General features: G+C 48.7%; 1 pseudogene across 1 annotated transcript; it reads left to right on the top strand.

The window, feature by feature from the left end:
* The first annotated feature begins 5,964 nt into the window (after positions 1-5,964).
* Positions 5,965-6,445, top strand: LOC307050543 (large ribosomal subunit protein eL21-like; annotated as a pseudogene). Its single transcript has one exon. The product of its transcript is annotated as a large ribosomal subunit protein eL21-like (transcript).
* The last annotated feature ends 14,196 nt before the right edge of the window (positions 6,446-20,641 follow it).

The raw sequence follows: 20,641 nt of genomic DNA on the forward strand, positions 1-20,641 counted from the left end.
AATTCCAATGCTGCTGGATTCACACACAACAGTCCAGCAGCTCAAGGCAAAAAGGGAGCTTCAGGTTGTAGGTGAGCATTCAGGTTCACCAGCATTCAGGAGCTTCAGGTTCCAGGTCTCAGGGCTGGAAACCCTTCGAGGGTAAAAGGAGAGAAGGAAGAGGAGATCATGCTTTTGCCTCCTTGGGCCTCAGTTTACCCTTCTGTAAAATGGGATCTGGGAGCCCAGACTAGAATGGAGCTTGAACATTCTGGATTATGAACCTAGAGAAAAGGGGCAGGCGGGAAGAGGAGGTTATTCATGAGCCCTAATATGTACACAGAACTTTACAGTTTATGAGCCTCTTTAAAGACATTGTCCATTTCTTCTTCATTATCATCCTAGCAGACATACAGAAAAGGACATAAGCAAATGCAAAGTGTCATGAGTAATTCTAATTGTAATAAATTCTAAAGCCAACACCCATCTAGTGAACAACCCAGATCAAGACAGAATGAATGACAGAATGATGCCAGCAACACTAAGTCCTCTTTCCCACTCACGTCCCCTCCCATATACTACAGGCACTCATAGCTTTGCTTTTATGAAAATCATTTCTTTTTCTTTCTCTTTCGTTTTAGTTTTGCCACCGTGTATACATTCCTCAACGATAAAGTTTAGTCTTGCCTGTTTTTGAACCGTATATAAATGGTTTCATACAGGACATGTTATCTGTGTCAGCTTCTTTTACTCAAAATCATGATTGTAACGCTGGCCCATTTTTCCAGATGAAAAAAGGGAGCCTCGGAGAAGTTAAGTGACACATCAAAGGTCACATAACTAGTCCTGGCAAAGCTGGGCATGAAGCCACACCACCTGCTTACTCCGTTACCCAGATCAATCCGCTGGGGTTGCTAATGTCCATTTCCAGCAATAGGGCAGAGTAGGTAATCCGAAAACAGAAGAGATGCCCTTATGGCTGAGCCAAGGTCACAGGCCCTAGAGAAGGAGCATCTGTGTCCTGCTCTCCTCTGGTGGGATCCCGTGCCTGGAGTAATTCTCCCATTGAGAGTATAAACAGTGAGGGAGAGAGAATTCCCCCAAAGGAAATGGGGGTGCTATTAGGAAGGGGTGACGCCAGACAGCCAACAACAACACGTGTCTTCTCTTTCTTTCTTTCCTAAACATAGGTCAATCCTTTAAAATTGTTCCTGTTTCACTTTTTTTTTCTCTATTGAGAAAAATAGTTGATTTACAATGTTGTGTTAGTTTCAGGTGTGGAGCAAAGTGATTCCGTTATTTATATATATATATATATTTTTTTTCAGATTCTTTTCCATTATAGATTATTACAGGATATTGAATATAGTTCTCTGTGCTATACAGTAAATCCTTGCTTATCTGTTTTATACACAGTAGTGTGTATCTGTTAATCCCAAGCTCCTAATTTATCCCTCCCCGCCCCTTTCCACTTTGGTAACCATAAATTTGTTTCTATGTCTGTGAGTCTCTTTCTGTTTCGTAAACAAGTTCATTTGCAGCTTTTTTAAAAAAGATTCTACATATAAGTGATATCATATGATATTTGTCTTTCTCTGCTTCACTTCTTAATATATGAGTTAGGACAATTTATCAAAATAAACCCCTAAGTACCAGCGGGCCACAGTGAGCAATCTAAGCTAATAGAAACATAGATTTTTCTGAATTTCTTCTTCAAGAAAGCCTTGCATTTTCTCCTCATAGGCTTTGGCTCCTGAGGCTGACACAAACGTAACATAAAACGGAGGCATTTTACAGCACCCGGATGCCCACAGGACTACATTTCCCAGCCCCTGCCTGGGCGGTTGTTCTTTCATGTTACCCCTGCCTTTGCTTGGCCCTTCAGCTTCATGCCAGAGACCACTAAAGTCTTGAGAAATGCCCTCAGTTTCCAGCAGTGGCATAAAATGTTTCCTCTTATTTTCTTAAGTGGGGCTCCTGGTGAGTCAGTTATATCCTAGACTGCAGAGAGGCTCCTGGTTTTCGGAAGATACTTGCAGCTGGGATGAGACTTTGGGGAAGGGGGGATTCTTGGCTGGAGCGGGGAGATGGTGAGGGAGGAGAATGAATATCTGAAGAAATTGGGCTGTGGGTGTTCGGGCATGGAAATGGGGGCAGGGCAGCTTAGAAACACAATACAAGGGTCACAGTGCTCGGGGAGGGAGTGTCAGGTGAAGAGAGGGCCCTTGCACAGACCCTGGCCTGGGGCGGCTCCTTTGAGGTGCTCATGACTGAGGCCCTTGGTCTCTTCCAGGAAGGCACAGAACTATCCCCAGGAACCCCCCAGCCTTGGGCAGAGGCATGAGCACTGGTCTAGGAGTCTGGGAGCACTCAAGATGTGCCCAGTCCTGTTCCACTCACGCTCCTGTGTTAATTCATTTGAGACTTACAAGGACCCTACACTTTTTTGTGTGTGTGGTACGTGGGCCTCTCACTGTTGTGGCCTCTCCTGCTGTGGAGCACAGGCTCCGGACCCGCAGGCTCAGCGGCCATGGCTCACGGGCCCAGCCGCTCCGCGGCATGTGGGATCTTCCCGGACTGGGGCACGAACCCACGTCCCCTGCATCGGCAGGCGGACTCTCTTCCCTGCGCCACCAGGGAAGCCCGGGACCCTACACTTTTTATTGGCATCATTACTTTATCATAAAAGGGAACGTTACTGTTCCCTTTTGACAGACGAGGAGAACGAGGCACGGTGAGGTTAAATAACATGCTTGAGTAAACTAGTGGTGGAGCCAGGATTTGAACCTTGGTATCTGACTTGATTTTTTTTTTAATCAAAAAATGAGGGGATGGGACTGGGCGACATCCATCGTCCCTCCCGGTCCACCATCAGAATGGCTGAGGGTCTTGTCTGCTAACTTTATTGTGAAGTCTGGGGTTACACGGGGCAACAGAACAAACCTTATGAAAAACAAGCAGCTTCGTAAAAGATGAGCCTGTCGGGCTAACCCGATTTCCTTCCTTGAGATCATGAGATTATAAGAGAACAGCCAGGCTGGGGGCACATCTTGCCCATGGTTTGTGGAGGGCAGCCGGGAGCCAGCGGCCCCTTGAAGCTCCTCTGTGTTCTGGGTCTCTCTGAACAGACCCTGCCCTGCCTCGCTCATGCAGCTAATGCTGGATGGGGGGTCCTCACCTCCTCTGACCTCCCCACCTGCTACGCCAGCATGGTGCCAACTTGTACTCACAACCAGAAACGCCAGTGGCGGGGACTGAAGCTGGGCCTCTCTCATCCTTTCTCTGTGGGGTAACACTGGGTTGTCATAAAGTGCGGTCCACCTAGATAGAGTGGGGGACCTAAGGCTTTCATTGGCCTGACTTGCTTGGGTGCCTGCTTAAGCAGAGAAGCAAAGATAAGCCCCAGGGGGGTGGCGTTGACAGCATCGGGGAACCCCTGCTACCCACTCCCTGGACAGATGAGCAACCAGTCTTGGGACAACTTGCCCAAATTTGCAGTGAGTGATGGTGGAGCTAAGATTCAAACGGGGTCTCTCAAGGCCAAGTCTGGGCTCCAGCCACTTAATCTTTTCTGCCTTCACATCTGGTATCAGCTCAGGAAACCATATGCTCTGGTCATGTGGGCTCGGCACCCAGAAGGCCCCACTGCGATGCCAACCGACATGAGACTGAGAAACGTGAACATGACTTTGTCCCATCTCTAAGGGAATCTCCAGTGATGACTCAGCACCTGCAGTCTCTGAGTTCTTGGAGCTCCTCCATCCAGAAACAGAGAGCCTAGGAGTAACATGGCTGGCAGCTCTTGGAGTCGCTCCAGGCCAGGAGGGACACAGCCCGTCATGGGCCACCTTGGCGGCCTGTGCTGTTTCTCCGGGGAGTGGATTGATCCTGTGCTCTGCACTCTGTCTTTCCCAGTCCCCAGACACAGTGATACCACTAACCAACATTCATTACCCTTCACAGCAATCTAGTGAGGTTGATACATTACTGCACAACAGCACTTTACCGATGAGGAAACTGAGGCATAGGAAGGTTAATACCCTGCCTGTACTGGTTAAGTACAACTAGTCAGTGGGAAGGCCAGGATGGCAAACCCAGACAGCCTGGCTCCCAAGTCCATGCGCCCAATCACTGCACCCAGCTTACCCCTCCCTTCCCCTTTCTGGGGGAAATTCACTCAGCATTTCCTTTAAGAAGCTCCCCTCGTCCATTCCGTGAGGTGGGGGGAAGGGAGGGGCTGGCTGTCAGCCCCCATGCCCTACCCACAGGGCGGACCCAATGCCCAAGCTGGGTCAATCAGATTCTCTAGGCACAGGACTCTTTGGCTGAGTGACAAAGACATCTTGAGTCATCCTCACAGTGATGGCCCCCAAAAGCTCCTTTCTGACTGAGTTCTCTGGACTTGCCTTTGTTTCTTCAGCTTTTCTTTCACCACTGTGAGCTGTCCAGTTTCCTTCCAAAAAATAGCTTTTTTCCCCTGCTTGTTAGCCAGTATTAGGATCTACAGTTCAAGAACCCTATGGGTATAACCACTGCAGAAATGATTTACTTTTCATTTCATATACATTTAGTAGGTGCCCAAAGAGGCCTGCATTCAAATGTGGGCTTTGTACTTACTAGCTGTGTGATCCTGAGGAAGGGACTTCCCTGACCCCTCTCATCTGATAAAGGAGGACATTACCTTGTAGGACAATTATAAGGACAACCTTCCAAGAAGAGGAAAAACCAGATGCAAAGGACTGGAAGTGAGTGAGTGTTTGCCTTTGACCACAGTGGCATGTGGCATTAATGGCCCTGTTCTACACCTCTCCCTGTGTCCATGCCCTTTGTCATGTGGCTTTGCAGTACCCTCCTTATTGTGGGTGGGAGGTACTTCCCTACCTCTTTACTCTGGGCTCGACTATGTGCTTTGGCCAATGGGATGATAACAGATATGGCTCAAGCAGACACTTGATAAGGGCTTGCGGGACTGATTTTGCTTCCTCATGCTACTACCATCACCTTCAGATGGACATACCCAGGTGAACCCACTGGTCTCAGGTGGAGGATGAGAGCCACCTGGAGCAGAGCCAGCCCCAACTGAGCCTAGCCTAGATCAGCGAGCTGCAGACTCATAAACTGGCCCCGCCAAGACCAGGAGAGCCAGTCAAGTTAGGCCTGGGTCAACCACCCCCCCGCTGACTCACAGACATGTAAAAAAATCATTCATGATTGTTATCTTAAATGACTGAAATTTGGGATATTTTGTTATGTAGCAATAATTAACTGATACATAAACTGGTACCCAGAAGTGGACATAAAACATATGTAACATTGGTTTTGGGGACTGGGGGCTGTGACTGAGTAAACTATTAGGGAAGGCTGAAAGAACAGTAAGGAAATTGCTCTTGGAGGCTGGAAAAATGGCAATCCACATTATGTAATGCTGAATCCTTTAGGAAAACTGTTAGTAACTCGGGAGATAAAAAGTGTATGTAATGAACTCTTGGACTTGGGCAAAGAGATTTCTCAGCAGAGTATTGAAAGCATCAGTTGGGTTTTATGACTGTGTTTGGTAAGGTACTACAAAAAAGAGACAAGCTCATAAAATAACTGCAAGTAGTATCAGAAGGATGATAGAGAAGTTAGAATCTGTTCTGTTGCTGTGGCTTCTGGCACATGCTGTAGAATGGAATCAAAGACAAAGGGAACCCACAAAGTTTTTAGACAGAGTTATATTGACATAACGACTCCTAGCCTGAATTAAAAGAGATGGAAATTGTTCAAAATACAAAAAGACCTCTGGGTAGGAAGCAGTTTCAAAAGATTGCTTAAAGGCTATATTTTATAATGCCTTCAGAAGTAGCCAGGGATGGTGATAGAAAAGGAAGGACATCTCAGAGGCTGGAGCAAGAGCCATAGAGAACAATGGGGAGAGAACCTTTCTTAGAATGCAGATCTTGGAGTCTTTCGGCCGGAACCGCCATCTTCCAGTAATTTGTCAAAATGATCAACGCAAAGGGAAAGAGGAGGGACACGTGCTACATGTTTTCTAGGCCTTTTAGAAAACATGGCGTTGTTCCTTTGGCCACATACATGTGGATCTACAAGAAAGGTGATATTGTATGTATCAAGGGAATGGGCACTCTTCAAAAAGGAATGCCCCACAAATGTTACCATGGCAAAACTGAAAGAGTCTACAATGTTACACAACATGGTGTTGGCATTGTTGTAAACAAACAAGTTAAGGGCAAGATTCTTGCCAAGAGAATTAATGTGCAAATTGAGCTTTTGAGCACTCTAAGACCCGAGACAGCTTCCTGAAATGTGTGAAGGGAAATGACAGAAAAAGAAGGAAGCTAAAAAGAAAGGTACTTGGGTTCAACTGAAGCACCAGCATGCTCCACCCAGAGAAGCACACTTTGTGAGAACCAATGGAAAGGAGCCTGAACTGTTGGAGCCCATTCCCTATGAATTCATGGCATGATGGGTGTAAAGAAAATAAGGGACCTGGACTGTACAAGTGTTTCTCTTAATTGAGTAGAAGTGTTGTGTCCCCTCCCCCAAAGAAATATTTAAAGCACATTTTAACTGTGTCCAGATTCAGTGGGTGATGTCTTTCTTTTTCAAATATAGTAGTTTTTCTTCCTGAAAGATGTGAGGTAGTTTGTTGTGCAATATACTCCACTGTTTAATAAACTGCCAGATATAATTTATATATATATTAAAAAAAGAATGCAGATCTTGGAGCTAATCAAGGAATGTTACCTATCCCCCAGGTTGTGGTAGCTGGAAACATTTTCCCAGCAGGATTTCAGAATTGCTATGGACCAGTGACTGGTATGGACCTCCTTCGTCCCCTGTTTGAATGGGAATGTTTATTGCAGATGTCCTGTCCCTAGCTTACCATTATATGTTGGAGGTATGGGAGATGGATAACTTGCCCAGAGGTCTTGGATCAAAAGGAGCTGCATCTGGACCTGATGTAGATCATGAGAAAGTAGATTTTGAGCTTGATGCTACTGGCTGTTTCTCAGTCTTGCAATGGGAGTGATTGATTTTTGCATGTGGGAAGGATCTGAATAATTGAGGTTGAGTGTAGGGTGCAATAGATTGATTGCATTAATGGACCCAATTCTTCACCCCTGCCTGTATCCACAACCTTTGCCATGTAAATTGGCAGTGCCCTCTTACTGTGGGAAGGGAGCACTTCCCTACCCCTTGACTCTGGGCTCCCATATGACTTGCTTTGGTCAATGGGATATTAGCAGAGCTGACACAAGCAGAGTCTTGACAAATGCTTACATGATGGGATTCGCTCCCTTGCACCTCTGACATCTCCGTCAGAAGGCTATGCTCAGGCCAGCCTAGTGATCCATGGAGGAGGATGAAAGACACATGTGGCAGAGCCTCTCCCAAGCTGGGCAACTGCAGACTTATGTGTGAGTTCACTCAAGACCCACAGAACCATCCAGCCAACTCCAGTCAATCCACAGAGACATGAAAAATAATATGATTGCTGTTTTGAGCTTCAGAGATTTGCAGTGATATTTTTATGCAGCAGTAGATATCTGATATAGCAACGAAGTGGAGTTTTTCTCCACGGGAGGCTGCTAGGCACACATGAAGACCAAATGAACCCCTTCCCTTGTAAGACTTCTCCAATACCGATCATGATAACAATAACAAAAGCTATCACTTACTGAACTCTTATTTCCAGGTCCTGTGAGAAGGGCTATATGCATCATCTCGCTGAATTCTTACAACAGCCCTGAGGGTTCGTTATGATTATTTCCATTTTATAGATTAAAAAAACCCCAAAAAACCCCCGAGGCCCAGAGAGGTTAAGAAAACAGGCTGAGGTCACACAGATAGTAAGTAGTACAGTTTGGATTCAACCTCAAGCTAGTCTAACTCCAAAAGCTATGCCATCTAGTCAGGCACAGGCACTGTAGTGAATGGGTTGGTTTCAGGCCTCCATTCTCCAGGCTGCCCTATGGATCACACAGCATTGGTTGGTTTTGTTTTCCCAACAGACTTTAATGGAAGAAGTTATTTGAACAGGTGTTGGAGAATTGAAGAAGTGAAACGGGGGATATGAGCGTAACACAGAGGTAGAAGCCACAGCTGTCATCACCCTTAAATCAGGGAACAGAGGGAAGACGTGGAGTTATCAGAACTTTGCAGCTGGGACTCCATTTTCTGGGGAGGAGCCCTGCCTGGCAGGTGCTGGTGCCTCTGATGGGCAGAGCTCATTTCTGACATGTGAACAGTGTCAAGGGCATCAAGGAACATAGCTGGCTGGTTGGGGAAGGACTGGGTTATCCAGTCTGGAACCCGCTTTGTTCCAGACATAAAGAGCTGTCTCAGAAATAGGAGAAAGAGGAGCAAAAATAGGAACCCAGGGAGAGGTTGGGCAGCAGAGATCATCTGGGCCAGCCTGAGACCCTCCTTTCCAAGTCACAATGCCACCCGCAAGCCCTCGCTGAGTGCCCGGTGCTGGCCAGGCTCTGAGAGGACAGCATGACAGCGGGCGCACATGAAGGTGCCGTCCGAGGCCACCTTCTGGGAGCCTCCCGCTGCCTCTGGGTTCTGGAGGCATCCTCCAGAGAAGGTCCTGATGGCCTGGTTGGGCATTTCTGCAGAAGCATCAACTGGGTAGAAGTAAAGGGGCGGGGAGGGGATCAGAGAGGAGATAACGCGTGGCCAAGCCAAGGGGCGATGTGGCAGACCGGAGGGAGAAGCAGGAGTATGTGATTCCCTGTGAGCTAGGCTGTATGTTCAAACGTGGACAAATGTTTGCCTGTGGGCACCAAGCCTGAGGGGAGCCCAGCAGGAGAACAGTGCGGAGAGGGCTTGGCCTGCCTGGGCAATTGTTGCATGGCTCTGCATTATGCTGGGAAAAATAGGGAGTCTGGGTTTGTGACGACCAAGTGAAGAAGACTGGAAGCTGCCATGCATCATGCCTGCTGTGGGCCCTGAGGCTGACCTCCGCTGTCAGCCACCCTCCCTTCTAGCTACCCCAGAGTAGGGGTTACGGAGGCTCAGAGAAATTAGCTGATTTGCCCATGGACACACAGGTACTAATTGGAAGGGGTGGGTGTCTCATACAGTGTCCTGCTCTGAGGAGGGTGAGCTGCTTAGGACTCTCAGGGGGTGGGGGTAGGGGACTTCTGCACCAGGCTGGCCTCCCAGCTCACAGCCCCACCTGTTGTCATTCCTGGCTCTGATGCAGCTCCTGGGCCCTGGAGCTCATGCCTAGCCGTAGAGGCAGCTGGGAAAGTCAACCCACGGCCTTGGGGACAGACTTGGGGGCTTTAAGACAAGCACCAAAAAATACTAGGAGGGCAGAGAGAAGCCAGCACTTCATTTGGACTGCAGTGGCTGTGCAGAGGCACATTCAGGCAAAACTCCAAAGAACTAGACTGAGAAGGGTCTTGAGGAACAGGAAACAGGCTAACAGGTAGAGGGAAGAGGGGCCACAATGGTGTTTGCTGCTGATTGCACTGATGGCCCCAGGGACTGGCCCACGCTCTTTGCCATGAGATCTTGCAGCTCCTTCCCACCTCCGATCTGGGAGGCCCTTGGTACTTGCTCTGGCTGATAGAATGCAGCAGAAATGTGCCAGTCCTGAGCCCAGGCCATAAGAGGACTCGCATGCTGCCACCCACTCTCTTGGACTCCAGCCTCCTCCGTGGCAATAGCCTGGGCTAGCCTCTTGGGGGATGAGACACCTCATGGAGCAGAGGCAAGTCACCCAATTGTCCCAGCTGAGGCCCTGGCATGTGAGAGAGCCCAGCCCACAGCTCTTCTGCCTGCTGACACATGAGTGAGACAGTTAAGACAAAACTGCCTCGCTGACCCCCAGACTCAGAGGCTAAACAAATGCATACTCTTAAGCATGGGTTTTGTGGTTTGTTACACAGCATTACTGTGAAATAGAGAACTGATACAGTGTTCAATACAGGGAATGGGAAGACAAGGCTTGGAGGTGGGAGAGTGTGGGGTACCTGGGGATGGTGAGCAGTCCAGAATTTCTGTTTCAAAGGGAGGACTGGAGGTAGCCCCAAAGTATTCTCCAGCCAGGGGCCCTGGAACCTCCAGGGCAGCTGACCTGGCCAGCTGTTGAATGATGGATCAAGTGAGTATCTGATTGCCTGGCTGACTGGCCACCAGCCTGACTGCTATCTGATGAGCTGACCAGTTGAATGCCTGCCAGGTTCACAGACAAATAGGCCAGCCTGATGGGATGTTTCCTCAGCCTGTTTTTTCCTATTGATATTTGCCAGTGGCCAGGCCTTTGAAACACCTATCAAAAGACTGCTTCCTGGCAGATCCTGCTCACTGGTGACTTTTGCACCTCCCTTATGTCCTCTATTATGGACTGAATGTTTGTGTCCCCTTCAAATTCATGCACTGGAATCCTAACCCCCAATGTGATGGTGTTAGGAGGTGGAGGCCTTTGGGAAGTGATTAGGTCATGAGGGTGGAGCCCTCATGAATGGGATTAGTGCCCTTTTAAAAGAGGCCCACAGAGCTCTCTCCCCATCTCTGCCACATAGGAATACAATGAGAACTTGGCTGTCTGAAACCCAGAAGAGGGCCCTCACCAGAACCCAACCATGCTGGCACTCTGATCTCAGACTTCCAGCCTCTAGGACTGTGAGAAATAACTGTCTCTCGTCTATAAGTCACCTGGTCTGTGGCATTCTCTTACACAGCCTGAGTGAACTAACACACCTTCTGAGCATTCATTGCATCGATGGCCACATGGGGTTGGTCATGTCTACTGTTCTAGTTGTTAGAGGGGAGGAGGCCTTACAGGAGATGCTGATGACACAGGGGGGTAGAGTTAGGACAAGTAAGGTCGAGGGGGTCTTAGATGTGTCCCCCTCCTCTGCTGGTGCTGGAGCTGAAATGTGCCCCTGAAACCCTCTAGTCTAACCTCTTATTATGGAATAGGGAGCCTGAGACAGAGAAGGCAAACAGCTTGTCCTTGGTCACACAGCAAGTTCACAGCTGGGCTCAGACTGGAACCCCATGCCAATGGTCCCACCACACTGCCCAGCACTGCCTTGCCTCCCCATAATCTCCCCCTGTTGCCAGAGCCAAGCTCCCCCTTCATCCCTTCTTCTGCCCCTCTCTGAGGGGCAGGGAAGTAGAGCCACACAGAACAATCTGGCATCCTGGCTGCGTGGATGGATGGTGAGCCCCTCATGCCACCTCAGGACCCCCGAGTGCCCCTCCCTGTAACTACAGCCATCAGTCATTCTCCTCGTCCTTTTCCTGTACCTGGTCTCTCCCCACCAACCCCCACTTCTGTCCGGGGGCTGCTCAGAAGACCTGGGGGCAGGGGGCCCAGCCTGCCCCTCAGAGAAGAAAGGGGGGGTCTTCCAGCCTGTCCTGCCCCTTTCCTTTTTGTTAAGGAGTCCCTAGCCAGCTAGGTTCACAGCAAGGGCAGAGTGATGGGGGTGAGGGCAGTGGAGGTTGTGGGCATCGGGTGGTGGGGAAGGAGACCTGTGGGTGTGGAAAGAGCCTGAGCTGGGAGTCTGGAGAGCCATCCCCAGTCCTTGCACTGCCTCAAGAGGGCTCAGTATCTTCATTTATCAAGTGGGGGGTGAGGAGTCTAAGGGAGCTCTGAGATCCTGTCCAGATCTCCAGCCTGCAGTTTTTGTGTTACCCCCTGAAGATCTGCATCTGAGAAGGGAAGGAGGCTACCTGTGGCGGTTGGGGGGGGGTGTGCTTACTGCATGCCAGAAGTCCATTGCACCTGCCATGTGGGTGTGACCCCCAGGGCCTTGAGGGAGGCCCAGAGAGGCTCCAAGACCATGCCTGAGTTCCATAGCTGTTAAGAGGCCAAAGCCATTCTGGGACTGGAACCCACGTCTCAGGCCCTGTGAGGGTGCTCTGTGTGACAGAGACAGAGGCCCAACTCACCTGCACACCTTTGGCAAAAGCACAGGTAGGAAGTAGGTGGGAAGTGGGCTAGTTCAGGCCTAGGCTAGAGGGCCAGCCCCCCTGGAGGGGCTGGAAGGGAGGGACCTACTGTCTCTGCCCCGAATGTGCAGTTTGGTGGGGGCATGGGTAGTCCTAGGCCTCTGCCCTGTTTCTGAGGAGAGCAAGGAAACGCTCCGTGTGTCCTGACTCTGTGGCTCCAGCGGGAAGTGGGTTTTTGCAAGGCAGCCTCTCCCTTCCCCACCCTTCCCCCCACCCAGGCAGTCCCTCTATCCCAGGACTCCCCATGCCCAGGTTGGTCCCTCTGGCTGGGGACCTGTGTGAACCATAGAGCACCAGCCTTGGCGTCAGGCAGTCCAGAGTCAGGTCCTGGCTTTCTGCCACTGCACCTTTCCATCCCTCAGTTTTCTCATCTGTAAAATGGGGATCACAATAGGGATTACCTCATAGGGTTGGGGGAGGGATAGGGCCCTTGTGTGCCAGTGCATGTAGTTGGGATTCCTGGGGCAGAGATGGGATGGAGGGGCCCACAGGTACTCCTAGCACTGGTGTCTCACCCCCTCCTTCGAGAAGTAAAAGCTGCTTTGGTTTCCATCCCCAACTCCCCCTACTCTCTCTCCCTCGGGCCATTTGAATGGTCTTTTTAAAAAAGCACAGGGATTTCTGAGGCAAAGGAAAGTCCTGGGCAGCTCCTGGCTGCCCATGCCACATTTTGGACTCAAACCTGTAATTCATCACGTGTCTAGAGCAAGTTGTAGGTATCAGAATCTCACACCTCACATTCTCGGCTCAGCCTCCTCCCTCCGGGCACCAGGCTGTTTCCCCAGAGGGCCGGGCTAGTGCCTCTTCCTTTCCTGATTCTCCTAGGATTTGCGCGCCCGCAGACTCGAAGACACTTGCGCTGCCCCAGGGGGTGATGGAGTAGGGGTGTTTGGAACCCTCTCCCCTTGCTCCCCCATGAGCTTAGAGCTTGGTAAAGGCCGCAGCCGGCAGCTGCCAGTCCCCGGGGCTGCTCAGGGAGGGACCCGGGGTCCCGACTCAGTCCTTAGCTCCCCCAATTAGCGCCCCTCCCCCTCCCCAGACCCTTGTTTCCTTCGGCGGAAAACCCCCAGCCGCGAAAAGAACTGCCCTGGAGCGGGTTCTGGAGTGGCAGCAAGAGCAGCCAATGACATTGGAGGCCAAGCATTACATCATCACTGTGGTCTCCCATTGGTTGGGGACACGGCCTTCCCGGCGCTTACCCCCGTGTTTGACAATGGGCATCTCTGTGCCCCAGGCTCCCAAAGGTCTAGTGCTGGGTTTGCAGAAGGGCCCGACGAGCCGGAGGTCCAGGCTCTGCCACTGATAAGGGGTGAGGCGCTGTGTCGCCAGGCGTCAGCGTCCTCACGTGCAAGAGGAGAGAGTTTCTGCTTTAACATCCTCGCCCACTGACGCCACTCTACAGAACTCCCCAGGACCAGGCTCTGACCCAGTTCCTCCACACCACATCCACCGGCTTGAACGTCCTCCCCGCGGGGCCAGGAGCCCTGGGGGGACAAGGATCTCGTCTGGCCCACTCTCCTTTTCATCCCCAGAGCCCGGCAGGACGTGGACATGTATAATAATGGTTAGCGTTAACTGAGTGTTTTCCTAAAAGGCAGACATTGTGCTAAGCTTTATATATCATTTTATTCATATTATAAACATTAACTCCCCACTGACACTGAGGCTGGTTGAGGACAATGATTGCCCAAGGTCATGAGACTGGTGAGTGGGAAAGCCAGGCTTCGCACCCAGGCAGGCTGGCTCCAGAGCCCTTAATCCCAAAGCCATGGGAATGAAGGGCCAACCCTCACCGCTGGGCCTGGTTTAAGCTCCCCCGCCTGACAGGCAGTCCTTGGCAGGAGCCTTCCCTGGACTGGCTTCTCAGGGCAGGGCTATTCCGCTGAACTGTTGTCAGTGAGCCTGGGTGTTGCTGGGGAAAAGCTGTTGCTGGGATTTGAGGAGTTCGGTCCTGAGATGTCAGAAAGGATTTTAGCTCTTCTGCCACCCCAGGGATGGTGGCACATAAATCACAGCAGACTGGCTCCTGGCATGTCACCTGTGGCATTTGATGCCAGCATGGCTGCCTCCTCTCTCTCCCCATCTGTCTTGGCTCTTGTGTGAACTCTACACAGATTCTCTGAGTGATCCTGAGAAAACTGTCCTGACTGTCTAGGCCTGACATCAACTAACCTGTACCAGGAAAGGGCAGAGATGGATAATCTCACACCCAGGAAACCTGTGGGGCCCTACCTGTGCCCTCCACCTGAGCTCATCTGGCCTGTGCCCTATGGTTTTGAGCCAAGGTGCAGTTTTGGGGGTGCAGGACCAGGGAGAGGGTGCAGGTGTCTGAATGCTTAAAAAAATTTTTTTTTTGGCTGTGTTGGGTCTTCATTGCTATGCGTGGGCTTTCTCTAGTTGCAGTGAGCAGGGGCTACTCCTTGTTGTGGTCCGCGGGCTTCTCATTGCGGCAGCCTCTTTTGTTGTGGAGCACGGGCTCTAGAGCACAGGCTCAATAGTTGTGGCGCACGGGCTTCGCTGCTCTGCGGCGTGTGGGATCTTCCCGGACCAGGGATCGAACCCATGTCTCCTGCACTGACAGGCGGATTCCTAACAACTGCACCACCAGGGACGTCCCCTGAATGCTTAATAGGACCAACACCTCTAACCTTAGGGAAGCTTCTGGGGAGCCAAGCTTGGTGACTTAGAACATGAATGTCTGACCCATTTCCCCACTACCTCTTGGTAGGTGCTGCAGAGGGCAATGGAGAGCGATTCAACTCTGAAGGGTGGTTTTGCGAAAGAGGCAGCTGGCTTGCTCAGTGTGGCACTGGCAGGCTCACCAAAGGTCTCAGGTGGAAGTTTCCAGTAGACAGATTTCAGCTGTGCATAAGGAAGAACTTTGAAGCTGCCCAGAATGAGCTGACTTGTGGTAGTGAGCTCCCTGTCTCCAGAGTCATGCAACAGAGCACTTTTACTCATGCATCTAAACTGGCCTATGCAAGGCCCTGTGCTAAGTACTGGGGGTACAGAGGAGAATGAGACCCAGTGGGGACACATGCACTTTAACAGATAATTTTGACGTTGTGGGTAAGTGTGGGCACAGGCAGGGGGTGTCTGAGTCTGCCTGGGAGCCTGAAGGGAAGGGTGCTTTGAAGATGAGGTTGCAGCCCTTAGCTGAGTCTTAAAGTGGACCAGAAGTTTGCGAGGCAGACAGGGGCTGGGGAGAGGTCTGACAATCATTCTTGCATTTATTCATTCATTCATTCATTCATTCAGGTTATATCTTCTGAATTATATATAGAAGGGCATGTTGCAGAAGAAATGCAAGCATCAGGAGAAGGTAGGACTGGGGACTTTTAAAATTCAGAGTTGCCCTTACCATAGGTGATCAGACTTAATCTCCATGTAGAGGTGCTTCTGGGGGGACATTTCGCAGCTCCATGGAGGGCCAGGAGGGACCTCAGCCTCCTCTTTCTTGGCAGACTTGCCTGTTGGGTGCTGCTCTTCTTTTCCCCTCCCCACTGCACAGCCAGCCCATCCAGTGTCTGTGAACTGCTCCAGAAGGATGCAACTCCAAGGAGGCTCTGGGAGCCGAGTATCCTAGCAACCTCCAAGGCTGACATCCGCAGGGCTAAACCCAAACTCAAGGCTTGTTCGAATTCCCTAGGCTTCCATTAATGTGTGTCTCCCACAGAAATGGGGGGTGGGTTGGGGAAAAGAGGAGAGAAAAAAGCAACAAGTGTAGCGTCCAGCCCCATCCTGGCCAAGATCAGGCCTCTCAAACAACACAGTGGGGGTCGGGGGGAGGGAGGAACAGGGGGAGTCCTTTAACTGAATATTGCCACCTGCCTGTCACCAAGGTCAGTTTACAGCCATTTAGAATACAATGGATCTAGGCAGTGATGGTCAATGACAGCTAATATCATAAAATGATAGACAGCTGGAAATTATGTTTCTTCTGATGGAAGACCACAACACCATCTATGCAGTATTCCTGCCGCCCCCAAAATCAAACCTGAATCTGATCAAGCCTCTAGAGGTAACGCCCAGTTACAGAGATGCAGCGAGATCTTATCTATAGGAAAAACACTACAGGTTTCATCAACAGGAGGTTGTAAGGAAAAGGAACAACAGCAAAAACAACAACAACAAAAACCTCAAACAAAACAGAAGGGGAATAGAAGCTCAAGAGAAATATCAACCAATTATAATATATGGACTTTATTTGGATCCTGATTCTTACTAATAAACTGAAAAACAACAATGACAATAAAAACTAAGACATTCATGAGACAGTTGGGGAAATGTGAACACTGACTGGATGTCTACTGATATCATTGAATAATTTTAATTTTTAGGGATGTTAAAATGATTTGGAGATTGGAAAGAGTCCTAGCTGTTCAGGAATGCATACTGAAATATTTGTGAATAAAATAATAAGAGGTCTGGAATGTGCTTTAAAATAATCCATGGTGGAGAGAAGGGTGGAGAGGTTTAGATGAAACAAGATGGACCTTGAGCTGATGATTGTTGTAACTGGGTGGTGATAGGAACATGGGGGTCATTATACTATTAATTTAAGTCATGTCAAATTGCTGCTATTTAACCATTTTGGACCTTCAAATGGCAATTTTGTATGGTACAAACTAATCCTTTGCTGTATGTTTGAAATTTTTCATAATAAACGTTTTTTAGAGCAAAAGGAGAGGTCCAATCCTGCTTTTCCAAGAGGCTGTGCCCTAGGAAAGTGGTATCCCAGGCTGGTACTAAAATCTGTAGCACTGTTATGAAAAAAGCTGAAAACAACTCTCAGAGGCTTCTGTAACCTTCCTGAATGATCTCTGTTGAACTACTAATAATAGTAACAATATAATTTACTGATCACTGACAGCAAATGCTTAGCGACTTGACTGGGTATGTTTGAGCTAGGAAGATGGCTTCATTGACATTTTTTTTTTTTCCTTTCTTTTGCGGTACGCGGCCCTCTCACTGTTGTGGTCTATCCCGTTGCGGAGCACAGGCTCCGGACGCGCAGGCTCAGCGGCCATGGCTCACGGGCCCAGCCGCTCCGCGGCATGTGGGATCCTCCCGGACCGGGGCACGAACCCGCGTCCCCCGCATCGGCAGGCGGACTCCCAACCACTGCGCCACCAGGGAAGCCCTTCATTGACATTTTAACTGCTTACTAAGTAACAATAAAAAATGAAAGGAATCCAAACAAGCAGTAGACACATCAAACGAAAATTCTTCTTGCTTGCGGAGGAAGGCACACTGGGTCATTCCTGGAGCATAAATTTTCCCTGCGGAACGTTGGCCAGAAGACCCCAAAGAGGGAGCAGGGTCAGGCCCTGAACTCCAGCGCCGCTTCATCCCATGGTCTCTGCACATCTCCCAACTTGTGAAGCCACAGTGTTCAAGTCCTGCCCATTTCTCAGACTGCTGGTTTTCTGTACCTGGAGAAGGCCCAGGTCACTCTACTACCTCACGTCCCTTGTCTAGTTCCTGTTTCCATCTCGATGCTGAGTTACTCATGCAACCAACGAGGTTTTATTTGTTTGTTTTTAATAATGTCTTCTCTTTGTGAACCACTGTGCTGGGTGCTTTAGATGACACGGTTTCTTGTCGTGACAAGCTCGTGAATCAAATCCCAACTCTTAATAGCTTTGTGGCCCTAGGCATGTAGTATTTAACCTCCATTTGGGTCTCAGTTTCCTTGCCTGCAAATTGGGGTTAATGATAGTTAATACCTGCATATAGGGATTTTGTGAGGATTAAATAAAAGCAGGCGGATCAACCGCTTAGTGTCTGGCACATTGTAAGGCTCAATGAATGGTAACTACCACTATTATTCTTATTTCATAAAACCCTGAGTGTTTAACATTAAAGATAAACTGTGTGGTTTTGGTGATGTGTGATATAAGATATCCTAGTGGACTGGTTTCACAGGAAAATCTTGTACTGAGAAACTACTAACTGCCTCTCACTATTCATTGTCCCTTTTTTCCTTAATAACAAAGCTGAGACTACATTTCCCAGCCTTCCTTGCTGCTAGACATGGCCATGTGACTAAGTTCAAAGAAGTGAAAACACAGGTGTTATGTAGGACTTCTAGAAAGGCTGCTTAAAAGGATCTGATTCAGCTGGGAGGAGAGTCCCTTTGTCCCCATTTCTTGCTTTTGCTGGTATGGAATGCTGATGTGATGGTTGGAGCTCTAGCATCCACTTTGGAGTGTGAATCCATCTTGCAGATAGAAGAAGTGTGCTGAGGATGATAGACCATGACAGGAGCCTGGGTTTCTGATGACTGTGGAACCACCATGATGTCCCTGAACTCCCTATCTCTTTACTTTTTTGTGTGAGAGAAGCAAACTCTCTTGTTTACCCCACCCCCTCTTCTCTGGTAACCACCTGTTTGTTCTCTGTATTTATGACTCTGTTTCTGTCTGTTTGTACATTTGTTTTGTTTTTTTAGATTCCACATATAAGTAAAATAAGACAGTATTTGTCTTTCTCTGACATTTCATTTAGCATGATACCCTCTAGATCCATCCATGTTGTCTCAGATGGCAAGATTTTATTCTTTTTTATGGCTGAGTAATATTCCATTGTGTATGGGGTGGTATCTCATTGCAGTTTTGATTTGCATTTCCCTAAAGATGAGTGGTGCTGAGCATCTTTTTATGTGCTTATTGGCCACCTGCATGTCTCCTTTGAAGGAAGAACGTTCTCTTTAGTGTGTGCGTGTGTGTGCACGCGTGTGTGCACGTGTCTGTGTAGGTTATAAGATGGGCTGGAAGATATCACTGGAAATAACATCAAAGAGGCCAAATGAATTAGGTTACAGAAGTCTGTGAGAGGTAGATTCAGAAATATTCTTGAATTTGAGGCGGTGGAGCATTTGTGGGTTTGGGGGTGAGTGAGGGACCAGATGACCATCGGAAGTGAGGAATCTTGGCTGTGCAGTGCCAGGTGGCATTTCAGTTGCCCCTGCAGTGTAACAAGCCATCCCTATCAGTCAAAGAAATCATGAGTCTGTCCAGATTCGGGGGGAGCACACATAGGTGCCCCTTCTCACTGGGAGAAGTGTCAAGGTCATATTGCAGAAACACATGAGTTGGGAGATTTGATTGCAGCCATCTATGGAAACTACAACCTGGCACCGGAGGCTTCCTTTTCAGCACCTGTGTAGTTAAGAAGCCCCTCAGGGTGGATGCTTTCTCTTTCTTCGCAGTTCCAGCCCATTCAGAAGTATCTGGAGGCGCTTACTGCCTTCTAAGTGGGATACACAGTGTGCACCTAAATTATTTATGGAAACAAATGATATCTATCGTGGAAAATAACCAAGAAAAGCTTAAGCATTGAACTAATTAGCTAATGTAATTGAAACAAAGGGAATAGTTCAGACTCTAAGTATGACTCAGAAATAAAGAGAAATGATTTTTCAGTGGGAGATGATATAGTTCCCATCACTATCCAAAATGACTGGACTTATGAGTCATTCATTTAACAAAATTTCCTGAGTGCCTACTAGGTACCAAGCACTGTGCTGAGTCCAGGTTGAAGATGCAGATGATCCAGCTCCTACCTGCAAGCAGTTGGGTAAGATTTAAAAAATGTGGACTCTGATGTGCTAAGCGCTCTGCTGGAGGAATGCAAAAGGAGCCCTGGAAACATGGGGGTGGTTGGGCTCAAGGGTCAACCTTGAGCTGGGTTTTCAAGGAGTATAAGAGTACTGGGAACCAAGAGGCAGAACAGGGTTTGACCTGCAGGGTGACCCTGCAAGCTTCCTGAGGCTGGATCTTCTCAACCATGGCTGAATGTTGATCTGTCTCATAGACCCAAAGTTAAAAAAAAAAAAAAAATATATATATATATATATATGTATATATATGGCTTCCATCTTTTTACTGTAGCCTTAACATGAGCAACAGCTAGTTATATACAGCAATATGGGCCTATTCAGGGAAGGGGCAAGCAGCCCCCCAAATCTCTACAAGCCCAGAGGGAATCATCCAGTTATATTTAGGGCAATAATCAATGTCCATAATGATGATTCTGGGCCATCCAAATGTTTAATTATCTCTTAGATCTATTGTTAAATGAGGCACACCAGATGATCGCGTCTTAAAGAAAATCAATCATTCTTATATAAATTTACAAACAACATTTACACATACCCTTTGGTCTAATTTTCTTGACAGTCCTGTAAATGAGTTTATCCCTACTTTCTTGATAAGGCTCAGAAAGGTCAAGGGGCTCACTCAAGGTCACTCAATTAAAATCAGAGAGGGGACTCCAGCTTAGTTCTTCTGATATGTTTTACTTTCTTGACTGGATAGTTAACTTCTGTGGAACAGCTGATTCTTCCATGATGCCAGATAAATGACAGATGAACGGATTCGAGTTAACATCACGGAGGGGAGGAAGCGATGGTCTTTGGTCTTTTATAATTTAGACCCCCGCCCCCAAGGTCATTCTGAGCTTGGATATCCCACTGGCAGGAGGAGGAAGAGAGAGTGTGGCAGCCCAAGAAGATTTTCGGAGCCAGGTGGGGATGTGGCATACGTGATGTCCCCCACATTCTGTTGGCCAGAACTCAGTCACGTGGCCTCATCTCAAGATTGAGGTGGCAGGGAAATATAATCCCCAAGTAGTAAAGTGTTTCCCAGCGCCATTTAGATTAAGAAAGAGAAGCATGATTGTC

This window comes from Hyperoodon ampullatus (assembly GCF_949752795.1).
Source record: "Hyperoodon ampullatus genome assembly, chromosome: 3".
NCBI classification, from domain to species: Eukaryota; Metazoa; Chordata; class Mammalia; order Artiodactyla; family Ziphiidae; genus Hyperoodon; species Hyperoodon ampullatus.